Raw genomic sequence first — 12,791 nt, forward strand, 5'->3', positions numbered from 1 at the left:
GCTTGAGCCTGAGCACACTCTGTGGACCCCGTCTAAAATCTGAAACGCAACGGCCGCAGAACCGCCGTGAAAGCGCTTCATTGCAGAAAATAAGAATAGCCCAGCTTCACAATTACTGATGACCTTTCCAAACCAACCAACCGTCGGAGCTTAAACAAAACCGTGTTGTCCAAGTTCGCATTTGGCATTTGCTTTTGCATGTTGCACTTTAAAAAATTGTAAACGTAAAAAAAAAAATGAGATAGTAATTGTAAAGCATCTGGCACATTGTAAGCATTCTGTAAATCTCAGTTATGGTTATGGTTATATGCGCCACTTTCTATTCATCTTTCTCACCCATTGCTTTTTCTTTGTATCCCCAGTGCTCAATACAGTGTCTGGCACATGGTAGGTACTTAATAAATGCCTACTGATTTGCTGCTTGAAAATCTGACTCATTCTAACTGTTGCCCATTGGGCTTAGCACCTCGTGTGATTGGCAGTCTGAGGGTAGGGCAGAAGAGGTCAGTGACTGTTCGATTGAATTCTCAGTACTAGCTCCATGTCCTTTACCCTGGCAGAATCAGACCAGTGTTTGGTGGGTCCTGGACAGAACCTCATTCCCAGGTACTGAGGTGCACTGGTTGGCTATGTACTTAGAAGATCAGTAACTATACCCGCTTAGGAGCTGTGTGACATGAGCAAGTCACCTAGCCTTTCTGAGGGCCAGCAATGGCCAGAGTAAGGCTTTGATCATCATGGTCATGAGAATAGAAATGTGAATTCTCATTGTTACTAAGAATCTAGCAGCAGCTGGGTGGTGCAGTGGATAGAGCACAGGCCCTGGAAGTCAGGAGCACCTGAATTCAAATCCAGTCTCAGATACTTACTAGGTGTGTGACCTAGGGCGTGTTACTTAATACCTATTGCCTCCCCAACCTCCCCCCCCACCCAAAAAAAGAGAGAACCCAAATCCTAGAAACCCTCCAGTCTCAACCTGGTCTTCCCAGGATTCTCATGACCAGCCTAAGGATCCTAAACTGTTAGAGCTAGACAAGACTAGGAAGAGCAGGCTCTCAAGAAATTTACACAGAATGTAAATTTCTTGAGAGTAGAGATTAGTTTTTCATTATTTTGCCCATATTAGGCAATAAATGTTTGAACTGAATTACATCTGTAAAATGAAGGGGTTGGACCAAATTATTTTTCTGTACCTCGTATTCTCTGATTCTGTGGTAATACCTGGAAGCATGTGCGTGGATTTAAATCCCACTTAGCTCACTACTTCTGGGTGTTCTTTGAATTACACAAAAATACATGCCTTACAACTAGGATAAGAAAAGTAATTGTCAATTAGGGGAAAGAATCTTTGTATCAGCTATCTCTGATACTTTAATATCTCAAACATATAGGAAACTACCCACATACATTAAGACCAAGAGCCATGAACAAATAATTCTTAAAAGAAGAATCGCAAGCCATTGGCTTGAAAGATCCCTATAAATCACTACCAGCTAGGCAAATGCACATCAAAAAGACTAAGGGTTTATCTCACATCTTTCCAGGTGGCAAAAAGGAAAAAATAATGATGGGAATAGTTGATTTTCAAGGTACTGTGGAAAGTCAGGCACAGAAATGCATTGTTGAAGTTGTTAACTGGTCCCACAGTTCTGGAAAGTAATTTGGAATTATGCTAAGAAAGTGATTCTAATGTCCGTCCTCTTTAACCTAGAACTGCCATTGCTAGGCATATGCCCCAAGAACATAAAATCTAGAAAGGCCCTCATGTATGCCGAAATATTTATAGCAACACTTTTTATAGTGACAAAAGAAAGGAAACAAAATAAATGCCCCTCAGTTTTGGAATTGCTAAAGAAATTTTGGTGTATGATGTGTATTATAAATGGGATAACGAGATTGTAAATGGCATTTAGTAAATGGTAAATTTAGTAAATGGCAATGTGTAATGGGATGTTGCTATTAGAAATGTTGATATGAAGAATGGAAGGACTTCTGGGAACTTGTACAAAGTGAAACAAATCAAAAAGATAATGGACACAATGACTACAACAATGTTAATGAGAGGGAAAAAAATAACAACTGAATGCTGTCTTAGAATGACTAAGGTTGGCCCTGATAAAGAGATGAGAAAGTGCCCCTCCCCCTTCTTTTCATAGGTGGAGAACTGTGGGTGCACATTGTTACACATACTTTCAGACTTGAAGGGTTGATATGTTGGTTTGTTTTGTTGAACGTTTCAGTTTGTTCTTTATTATATAAGAGACAGCTCTTCAGGTAAAAGATAGGTAAGGATATATTTTGAAGTAAAAGTGATATAGAAACAAAAGATCAAAAAACATTTTTTAATACATTGATGGTATTAAATTGGTGTAAAATACATGATACTGGATTGCTATTTATAAGCCCATTTGAAGGTCTTTTCATTTTCAACCCATTTTGACAAAATGGCAAACTAGCCATTTTACTAAATACCATCAGGCCATATTGTATCATAGGTCAAATGTGTCAGCTATTTAAATTTGCAAAATGGTTTTACATTTTTTTCTCTTTTGTAAAATGAGGTGGTTTGGGCTAGAAGGCATCCTTGGTCCCTTCCAGCTTTAAATTAGTGACCCCATGGACAAAGGGTGATAAACTTTACAAAAATAGGCATAGCAGCATTATTCATAATAACCCTCCCCTGCCAAAAAAAAAAAAACCTGGAAATAGTTCATATATCCACCTATTTGGAAATGACAGATCAAATTATAGTATATGAATATAATGGGACACACCCTGCCAAACTTGCTCACAGATGTGTGCCAATGCTGCAGATGAGAGAATTGACCCATGTGCAATACTTTTCCATGCCTGCCCTTAAAAGGAGCCCACCCAGCATGGGAATGTTGAGGGAAGATGACAGTGGTGGTGGTGATAGAAAAGCAGTTGTTTTTGTTTGCTTTTCTGTCTCTGTCCTCCAAGACAGCTGAGCCCAATTATGCAAATTGCCCTGCTGTGCTTCTTTAAAGGGGGAAGAGTAAGAGGAGGACCCCAGGAACTTAGCCCAGTCTTCTCTGGTTCTTGCCTCTTCCTAGTCTGCCCGTGTCCTTTCAGGTCCCTCTCTACACTACCTCTCATGTCCTTCTCTCCACTCATACTGCTACAAGAGAAATTCAGACTTTCCCTGGTTCTTTAAAAACCAAGCAACTGCCTGTGATACAGCGGATTGAGATCTGGGTCTGGAGTCAGGAATTCCCGAGTTCAAATCCAGCCTACTAATGGGGCCATCACATAACCTTTGTCTGCCTCATTTTCCTCAACTGTAAAATGGGAGTACTAATAGCCCCCACCTCACAGGGTTGTTATGAAGATGAAATGAGATTATATTTGTAAAGCCCCACTGCTTAGCGCAGAATGGGTATTTAAAAAATGCTTGTTCCCCTTCTTCCATCCCATCTGGAGTGTTGGAATAATAGCTTCTCACCTCCCCAAACTCCCTTCTTCAATCTAACCTTCCCAGAATTTCTAAAATAATCTTCCGAAGGCACAGGTCTCACCCTCTCACTCTACAGTACTGTTGACAACCGTTGCTCGGCTCTGACAAGGTCTTCCACAGTTTGTCTCTGACCTCCCATTCCATCTTTGTTTTGTTGTACCAGAAGCGAGCGAGACACACCACAGAGTATAAGTTTTAAGTGGAGAATTTATTAGCCGGCGGCCATCGGGGTACGGCACCACAAATCAATGGCCAATGTGTTGGGGTACAGAGTGGGGGGAAAAACAGGAACAAAGGTCCTGGCTGATCAAAAAGATTCAATCAGGTTATCGTACTAGCAGGATAATCTCATTTACATTCCTTGGTGGAGTCACGGAGTCCCAGGGATATCTCCCAGGAAGGGTCTGTCAAGTTATCTCTCAGTGGGATGGTCCTATCTATTGAGATTCCTTGGTGGAGTCACGGAGTCCCAGGGGGTTTGCTAAATGCCAAAGATATCTGAGTCCATTCTTTCTGGGGGGGCTTGTCAGTAGCTAGGGGTTACTCAGGGGTTCCTAATTTTCCTTGTATTACAATTTCACATTACTCCTCATTCAGTACTCTCTGTTGTGTTTGTCCTTTGTTTTCAAAGAGGACTGGCATCAGGGAAATGATGACATGACTTGCAGTTGACTTTCATTTGAGGGAGGGAGGGCTGTGCAAGGTAGCCAGCCTCTCTACTCCCACCAGAATGAACTATTAGCCATTCTCTGAACTCAGCATTCCATCTCCTTCTTCTATACATTCTCACAAGCCCTCCCCCGGAGTACCTGGTGTGCCCTCTGTTCTCATTTCCACCTCTCAAATTTCTTCTCCTCTTGCAAGATGGCCTTGGATGCCACCTCCTCCATGTAGACTTTCTGGATCCCCAAAGCCCAGTGCTTTCTTCCTGTGGTATCCCTAGACCATTTTGTCTAGATCTCACCTTTCCCTCTTTCATTTATTGCTTTGAAATTTTACTTAACTGTAATTGTTGTATCTATCCAGTTAAATGTCAGCTCTTTGAGAGCAAGGATTGTGTCACTGTCATCTTTGTGTTTCCATTACCCAGCACAGTTCCTTATACATAGTTGGCCCTTGTTAAGCATTTGTTGAATTTTTATTTAACTGAGATATATTTTGCAATTAACAAAGGGCAAGAAATCCTTTACTTGGGAGCTCAGAATTTATTTATTATATTGAGTAAATGTTAAACCTTTCATGATTATAGATATACATATACATATATACATGCACACACACATATATAAAAGAATCTTTTAGTCCCTCACACCTCACATCTCTTCAGATAGCAATCTTTGGGGCCCTTGCCCTATCCCATTATCATTTGGAACATAGAATCCTTTATGTTCCTTTGAAGAGGAATCTTCCAAGCTCCCCTACTTTCCTTATCTCAGCAGGAGTTTGAAGGAAGGAGAGTTAGGGCAGAGAAGTCTATGATCCATCCTACCAATACTCCGGGATGAAGGAAAGTACAAACATGGAAAGCTGGGTGCTCAAAACAAGAAAAAGGTGGTTGCAGACAGGTTGTTGCAGAATTGTGGCACCAACAGAGAGCAGTGTGCACCAAGACAAACCAACATTAGTTCTTTTTCCTTTGCTTCATAAGATAAAGAAGTGACAAACTATCAAATTGGCTGTCAGAGGTTCCCAAAGTGGGCAATTCTGCCCCTGGGGGGAGCTGGACCTATCCAGGTGGGTGGTAGTAGCCTCAGACACAATTGGGGGGCATTGAATAAAAATAAAGGAGCCATGGAAGCATAATGAAAGAAGAGAAGAACACTTTGAAAAATTATTCGTATGTTTCATCTGTTGTGTCTCAGTGGTTACATTATTTTCCAAATAAATACACAAAATGCAAGTTATAACCGATAAGTGGTCAAGTCTGCCAACAGGTCTTAACGAGCAAATGCTATCAGGCAAGCATGTCGCCCATTGTTGGGAAATCCAGCATGCATAGGCTGGAAAATGTGTATGTAATGACTTGTTTACAATAATACTCAACGGTTATATGACACAATATTGCATCACCAAAATTCCAATGCATAAAAAACCCACAAATTGATAATAAATAATTAAATTTAAGATGTGTCATTTTTTAAAAAAAATTTTTTTTGAAATGCCACAATTTTTTTAAAAAACTGTTAAAGGGTTAAAGAAAATAGATTCCCAGCTAGGTGCTAAATAATTTTTTTTTTTGAAAAGGGAGTGGTAGGCCAAATCAGTTTGGGAATCTCTGACAGAGAATTTAGAACAATACTCAAGTTATATCTTTTTTGTTTTGTTTTGTTTTTCGGAGGGGGGAAGACAGGGCAATTGGGGTTAAGTTACTTGCCCAAGGTCACACAGCTAGTAAGTGTGTCAAATGTCTGAGGCTGCATTTGAATTCAGGTCCTTCTGACTCCAGGGCCAGTGCTCTACTCACTGTGCCACCTCGCTGGCCCCTCAAGTTATGTCTTAAAGATAAAAATTCCAAAGGCTAGAGACGGATATAGATTCTTTTTTTTCTCCTTCAATTTATAGAACAAGACAACTTAAAACTATTTTAAAACTATAATTTTTGAAATCATCAAATCCAATTCCCTCTTTTCTCCTTTCCCCTTCCCTCCCTACCCCACCCCAGTTTATTTTGGAGGAAACTAAGGCAAACCTAAGTCAGAGGGCTTACTCAGTCACCCAGGGCACATGTTGCAAAGCCAGAATAGTCTGGGAGCCTCTGACTCTGAAGCCCATATACTTCCCACTACACCACCAGCCCTCTGCTACTACATTTATTTCCTTCGTTGCTAGGCTCATTTCTAAGTTACAGAAACATAGAAACCCAACAGCTACAACAGCAGACTAAGAAACCTAGAAAGTAAAAACTGCTAGTATTTTTAGTCATTGCTCACACAGTAACTCATGTGCACAGCTTAGAAGTATGATGCTGCTTGTAACAATACAGATTAATATTTGTACTTCTTTCAACCAGGAAAAGCCTCTTAGAAAGTCTGCTCTTCAAAATTTCTTCCTCTCCTCATTCCCTTCCTTTTCCCAGCTTCTCATCATGCTAAAATGTGGCTTCTTAACCTTTTGTGTATCATGAAGGTCTTTGGCAGCTTGGTGAAAAATAGACTCCTCAGAATAATGTTTTTAAACGCATAAAATAAGACATATAAGATGACAAAACCAATTATATTGAAATCAAGTTATCAAAATTTAAAAGAAAATTCATAGATGCCAGGTTAAGAACTTTCCCTAGAGCCAAGTTTAGGACCAGATATGTAGAACCAAGAACAACAGAGAATAAAGAGAAAGAGAACAGGAGGGCAAATGCCCACTCACTCTAGAATTGGTCACAGTGATGTTTTTACCTGCATCTTATCTCCTCTTTCCACTCAAGGGACTAGTCTAGCTCTTCACCCTAGACTCCTTGCCCCTACCCCAGATCCAATGCTGAAGCATCTCCTATAGGCTGAGATGCTAGTGCATCTTTGTCCACAAAAGGACTAAATTGAGATATAGACATATGGCATCCCAAACGTCTTAGTGCAGTTTTAAGTTATTAGTAATAGGTTGATAATTATTAAGCTACTGATAGCCTAAAACTACACCAAGATATTTGGGACACTGTATATATCTCATTTTAGATCTTTTTGTGGACAAAGATACACTATTTAGCATCTACACATCTTTCCCTATAGGAGGGATATACAGTGTTGTATGAATTATTTGGGACAAAGTAAAATAAATGTATAAATCTTCAAAAAGATATAATATGAAATACATATTCCTTTTGCTTCAAACATTTGTTTTGCATAATTTGGCATTGAGTTCACAGTTAAGGTTTTCAATAGGATTTAAATCAGATGAGTTCCCAGGACATTAAAGCATATTTATCTCTCTCTTTTGGATACATTTCTGTCTTTCATGACATGTGGCCTGACGTGAGGCCATGTTACAGTATTCCATCTCCATTTGGGAATTTCTGTCATACTGAAGAAATTCTCAATATTTCACTACATGTACATATTCATATATGTTCATAATTCCTTTAATAAAACAGGACTTTCAGGCCCACCAAACTAGAACATCCTCAAAATATTTTTTGGTGGTAGATGTTTTGTGGTCTCATGAAGATGCCCAGATCCTACAGATTAGGCTGGATTTCTTCTGATATCAGCTTTGGTATAAGCTGGAATGAAAACGGTGAGCTTCATCAGTAAAAATAACCTTTTTCCCCCAATATCCGGTGCTTTGATTTTTGTATTGTCCTATTCACTGACAAGCTTTTTTTTTTAATTTATAGCAACAGTTAAATTTTTAATTGATTTATTTTTTTTTTACTGGTACTGTCTCTGTTCTTCATACTTCAAGAGAGCTCCATCCCACTGGAGAAGAATCAGTAGCAATCCCTCTAACTGCCAGGCACCTCTGAAAGTCTTTATTTATACTTGGCATGGTTTTTTCACTTAGGCAAGTAGATAACATAGCGGATAGGGTACTATATAAAAACAGGAAGATCTGATTTTGAATCCTAGCTCAGACACTTATTAACTGTGTGACCCTGGGCAAGTCACTTAAGATTTAGCTAAGATGCAAGCAAAGACAAGCAAAGATCCAAGATAATCCCAAAGGACTCATGATGAGTCTTTGATGTCATGATGAGTCCTGCTATCTGTCTCCAAAGAACTGATGGAGTCTGAATACAGACCAAAACATACTATGGGGAACAGTTCATATGAGGCTAACCTCATTTCTGTTTTTATTTTGACAGGGTAACTGAATCAATATAGATCAAGGGAAAATTGTAGACAGTGTATACTTAAAATTCAGCAAAACTCGTGACAGTCTCTCATACTTTTATTGTGATCCAGATGGAGAAAGATAGTACAGTTAAAGGTGCTATGGAAATATTAAATAATTGAGCCCATAAGCCAACTCAGTGGATCAGTGTTAACCTGGAGGGAGGCCACAACTAGAGTACCCCAGAGATTTGTCCCTGGATCAGAGCTCTCCATTCTACTAATCATTTACTTGGATGAAGGCATCATTAGCATAAGTGTCAAGTTTTCAGACAGCACAAAGCTTAGATGGGTGACAAACTCTTGGTGACACAGAGTCTCTCCAGAAAGATGTCGACATGCTAGAATGATGAGCCAAGTCACATATAACGAACTTTAACAGGGGCGGTCGCCAAGGTTTAACCATAAGATCAGAAGCTCAACCTCATAAATATAGAATTAGGGAAAAGTAACAAGACGAGATTTCCTGTGAAAAAGATCTGGGGATTTTGTGGCCTGCAAGCTTGGTGTGAGTCAGTAGTACCACATGGCAGCCAACAACCTCCTAATGCTAATCTTCACTGAGAGGCATAGTGCACATACTGGGAAATGCACTGATTCCATTCTTTGCTTTCTTGCTATGGATTGTTTATAGATTATTGTGTCCACTTCCATACCTCATCTTAAGGAAGGCATAGATTAATTGGAATGTTAAAAAAAAAGGCAACCAGTATATTGAGAAGTCTACGGAAGATATCGTGAGAAAATATATTGAATGAACTAGAGATGCTTGGGGGAGAAGAGACTTGGGGGCAGGAAGAGCTGGGGAAGAAGCGATAATAGTTGTCTTCAAGTATCTGAAGAACTATCACCCAGAAGATGAATTTGAATTATTCTACATTGCCTCAATGGACAGAATTAAGAACATTTGGGTGGAAGGTGCAGAGAGGCAGATTTTGGTCTTGTGCAGTCAACCAGTTGATAAAGGAAATGGCAAACCACTCCAGTATCTTTGTCAAGAAAACCCCAAATGGAATCATGAAGAGTCAGACATGACTGAAACAACTGAACTACAATAGTCAATCAATAGGCATTTATTAAGTACCTACTATGTGCCAGCCACTGTGCTAAGGACTGGGGTTTCAAAAAGAGGCAACAATTAGAACTGTCCAAAATTCAAGGAATTAATGAACTAGGAAATAATAGATTTCCCCTCTTTGGAGATCTTCAATCAGAGGTTAAATGACCATTTATCAAGGATGTTGTAGAAGTGCCCTAGATCATGGGTGGGGAACCTGTGGCCTTAAGGTCACATTTAGCCTCCTAAATCCTTAAGTGCAGCCTTTTGACTGAATCCAGATTTTACAGAACAAAAATTTGGATTCAGTCAAAAGGCCCCACTTAAGGCTTTAGGTTCCCCACCCCTGAACTAGATGGTCCCCTAAGCTCCCTTATGTATCTAAGACCCATCTTGAGCACCTAACCTACCTTATTTCTGAGAAAATGAATACCTTTTCTAACGACTAAATTAATAATAGCTCACGTTTATACAGTTCTTTAAGGTTTGCAAAGTACTTAACTTCCATTATCTTACTTGATCTTTATAGTCAACCATTCAAGTATTTATTGAGCCCTTGTTATGTGCCAGGCACTGGAGATAAAAAGATAGGCAAAAGTATCCCTTGCCCTCAAGAAGCTCACCTACTAAAATGAAGTAGATATGCGTATTATACCCGTTTGTAGACAAGGAAACTGAAGATGGGAGAGTTTCAATGCTTGCTTAGCTAAGGTCCTGCATCTATCTAGTGAGTGTGTGAAATTAGATTTGAACCCAGAACTTCCTAACTCACAGTCTAGCATTATGTCGCCTAAGCCTGTTCACCCCTTGGTGGCTCTGCCTCCCAAGTCACTCACAACGGTGGCCTCGCCCCCTGGTGGCCCTTTACTTCTCCCTGTAGCCTCTGTCCAATTCTACTTTTTTAACAGTTGCTCTCTAACAGTTGCTCCTTCTCCCCAGGAGATGGTGCCAGATGTCAAGCATCAAGATACCTAATGCTTAGTATTACACAGATCCTTCACAGCTGTTTCATGGCAGGGGCCCAATTGACTCCTGGCTCTTTCTCTCCAACTCCTAGAGAGCCTCTTGCTCACTAAGCTCACTAAGCAGGTACCTATTACTGAGTCTAAGGGTTCAAAGGGACTTTTCTGCTCCTTCACCTCACCTGGACTCTTGCTCCCCATATTCCTCCCGATTGACTGGGCTGGGTTATGCAGAATGGCCTAGCATTGGCTGCCCTGGAAGAAACGACAGGAAGGGGCAGAGTGATTGGCCAGCTGCACCCAGGAGAGATGCATTTCATAGAAAGGGGAGCAGCCCTTTGCTACGCTAATGTTGCATAGTCAGATCTTGTTTGTGTAAAATTCCACCAAGGCATTTGCCTTCTTTCCTCCCAGTTAACTGGCAAGGATCTACCACTTGAGATTTCATTCACTTCACTGACCAGTTGTCCAAATAAAGACATTCTACAAAATTGAAATACTTCAATTCAATCAGTGGACTTTAGAATTTGAAAGGCCAATTATGGCTTGCTATTGCCTCTTTAATAAAAACAGAAAACTATAAAAACTGAGCTCTGGAGCAGCTGATGGAACTCTCTAGCCAGTGATCACTGGAATATGTGATACCTAGATTTGAAGCCTAGCTGAAGCAAAGCCAATGGCACCTCCTGGGACAGTTGGGAAAAAGCCCAGGGTAGTTATACAAAAAAATTTCCATTTAAAGAGAGAGAGTGAGATCAACACCCTAGACAAGAGAGTAGCTACCTTACAATCCTATGTGGGAAGTATCTTTTCAATACCACATGGTTTGTATACTCTTTGTTTTATTGTAAGCTTAGAAATAAAAATTTATATATATACATATAATTTAAATGTGTGTATATGTGTATAAATATGTATTTACATCTCTCTATATATACATATGTATACATAAACATTTTCATACATGCATATATATATATGTTTACATCTATATGTTGGTTTGGTTTTAACCTTGTCTGTTAAATGTTTTGGGGATTTAAAGGTGAGTGTATGTGTTATTTTCAGTGTCAGAAATCTAAAGGAGAATTCATAAACCAAGACAGGCATATTCTAAAAACCAGTGAAGTACACATGACAATAATTATTTTGAAGATATGAAACACAAAAATTCACAAAATAAAACTAAGTGATGCACCAAATGTTTTCATTTCCTCACCACCCACTTTCCCCAGCCTCTTACAATCTGCCTTCTGTACCAAAACTACTGAAACCGCTTTCTCAGAGGTTACTCTTAATTTCCAAATTAAATGGCAGGGGTGTTTTCCAGCCCTCAATCCCCATGGCCGCTCTATAGCATCTGGGGCTGTTCAGCGCATCCTCCTTTGGCTTCAAAGACACCATGCTCTCTCCCCTAGTTTTCCTCTTGCATCTCAAACTGTTCACCCTTTATCTCCTTCCCTGCAGTGCTGCTTGTTTTCATCCTTAGTCCTCCTGTATCTCTCTTTCTCCACACCCTTTCCCTCAGCCATGTCAGTCATTCTCTGCAGATGATCTCCAGGTCCACATCTCCAGCCTACCTATCTTCTGAACTTCAGAGCTGCATCTCCACGTATCTTACCAGGCATCTCCACATGTATGTCCTACCAGCACCTCAGAGTCAACATTTCCAAAACTGAATTTATTACATTTTCTGTATTTGTCAAATCAACAAGCATCTATTAAGCACCCACTATATCCCAGGTGCTGGGCTAAGCACCGAGGATATACAAAGGGAAAAAGTCAGTGGTATCACCATTCATTCAATCTACCATATCTGCAGCCTTGGAGTTTTCCTTACCTGTTCCCTCTCCCTTTCCTGTGAAATCCAGTCAGATACCAAATTTTGTCAATTTTACCCACAAAATATCTCACATCCATCCTGTCTATCCTTTATTCCCACTGCCACTGGCCACGTCTACAGTTACCACAGAATCACAGAATTTCAGAGTTGGAAGAGACTTCTGTGGCCATCTGGTCTAACTCACGCCTAAAAGGAATCCCCCGCTGTAGCACACAAGTGGTAATGCAGCCTCTGCTTGAAAGATCTCCAATGAGGAGGAAGACAGATCATTCTACTTTGGATTGTTCCAATTGTTAGGACGCTTTTCTCTCAATCAAGCTTAAATTTGTCTCTGCAGCTTCCACTTGTTGCTCCTAGCTCTACCCTCTGGAGCCAAACAGAACGAGTCTAATTACCTCCTTCCATAAAACAGCCCTTCAAATAATGGAAGACAGCTATCATGTAGCCCATGAGTGTCTCTTCTGTGGGATAGACAGTCCCAATTCCTTTAAACAGCCCTCATACAACGTGAATTCAAAGTTCTTCACTCTCCTGGTTACCTTTCTGTTAACAGCTTATCAATATCCTTCTTAGACTGTAGTGTCCCAAATTGAATATAATATTTCCATTTGTGATCTGACCTGGGCAAAGTACA

This window comes from Trichosurus vulpecula, chromosome 7, assembly GCF_011100635.1.
Source record: "Trichosurus vulpecula isolate mTriVul1 chromosome 7, mTriVul1.pri, whole genome shotgun sequence".
Taxonomy (NCBI): domain Eukaryota; kingdom Metazoa; phylum Chordata; class Mammalia; order Diprotodontia; family Phalangeridae; genus Trichosurus; species Trichosurus vulpecula.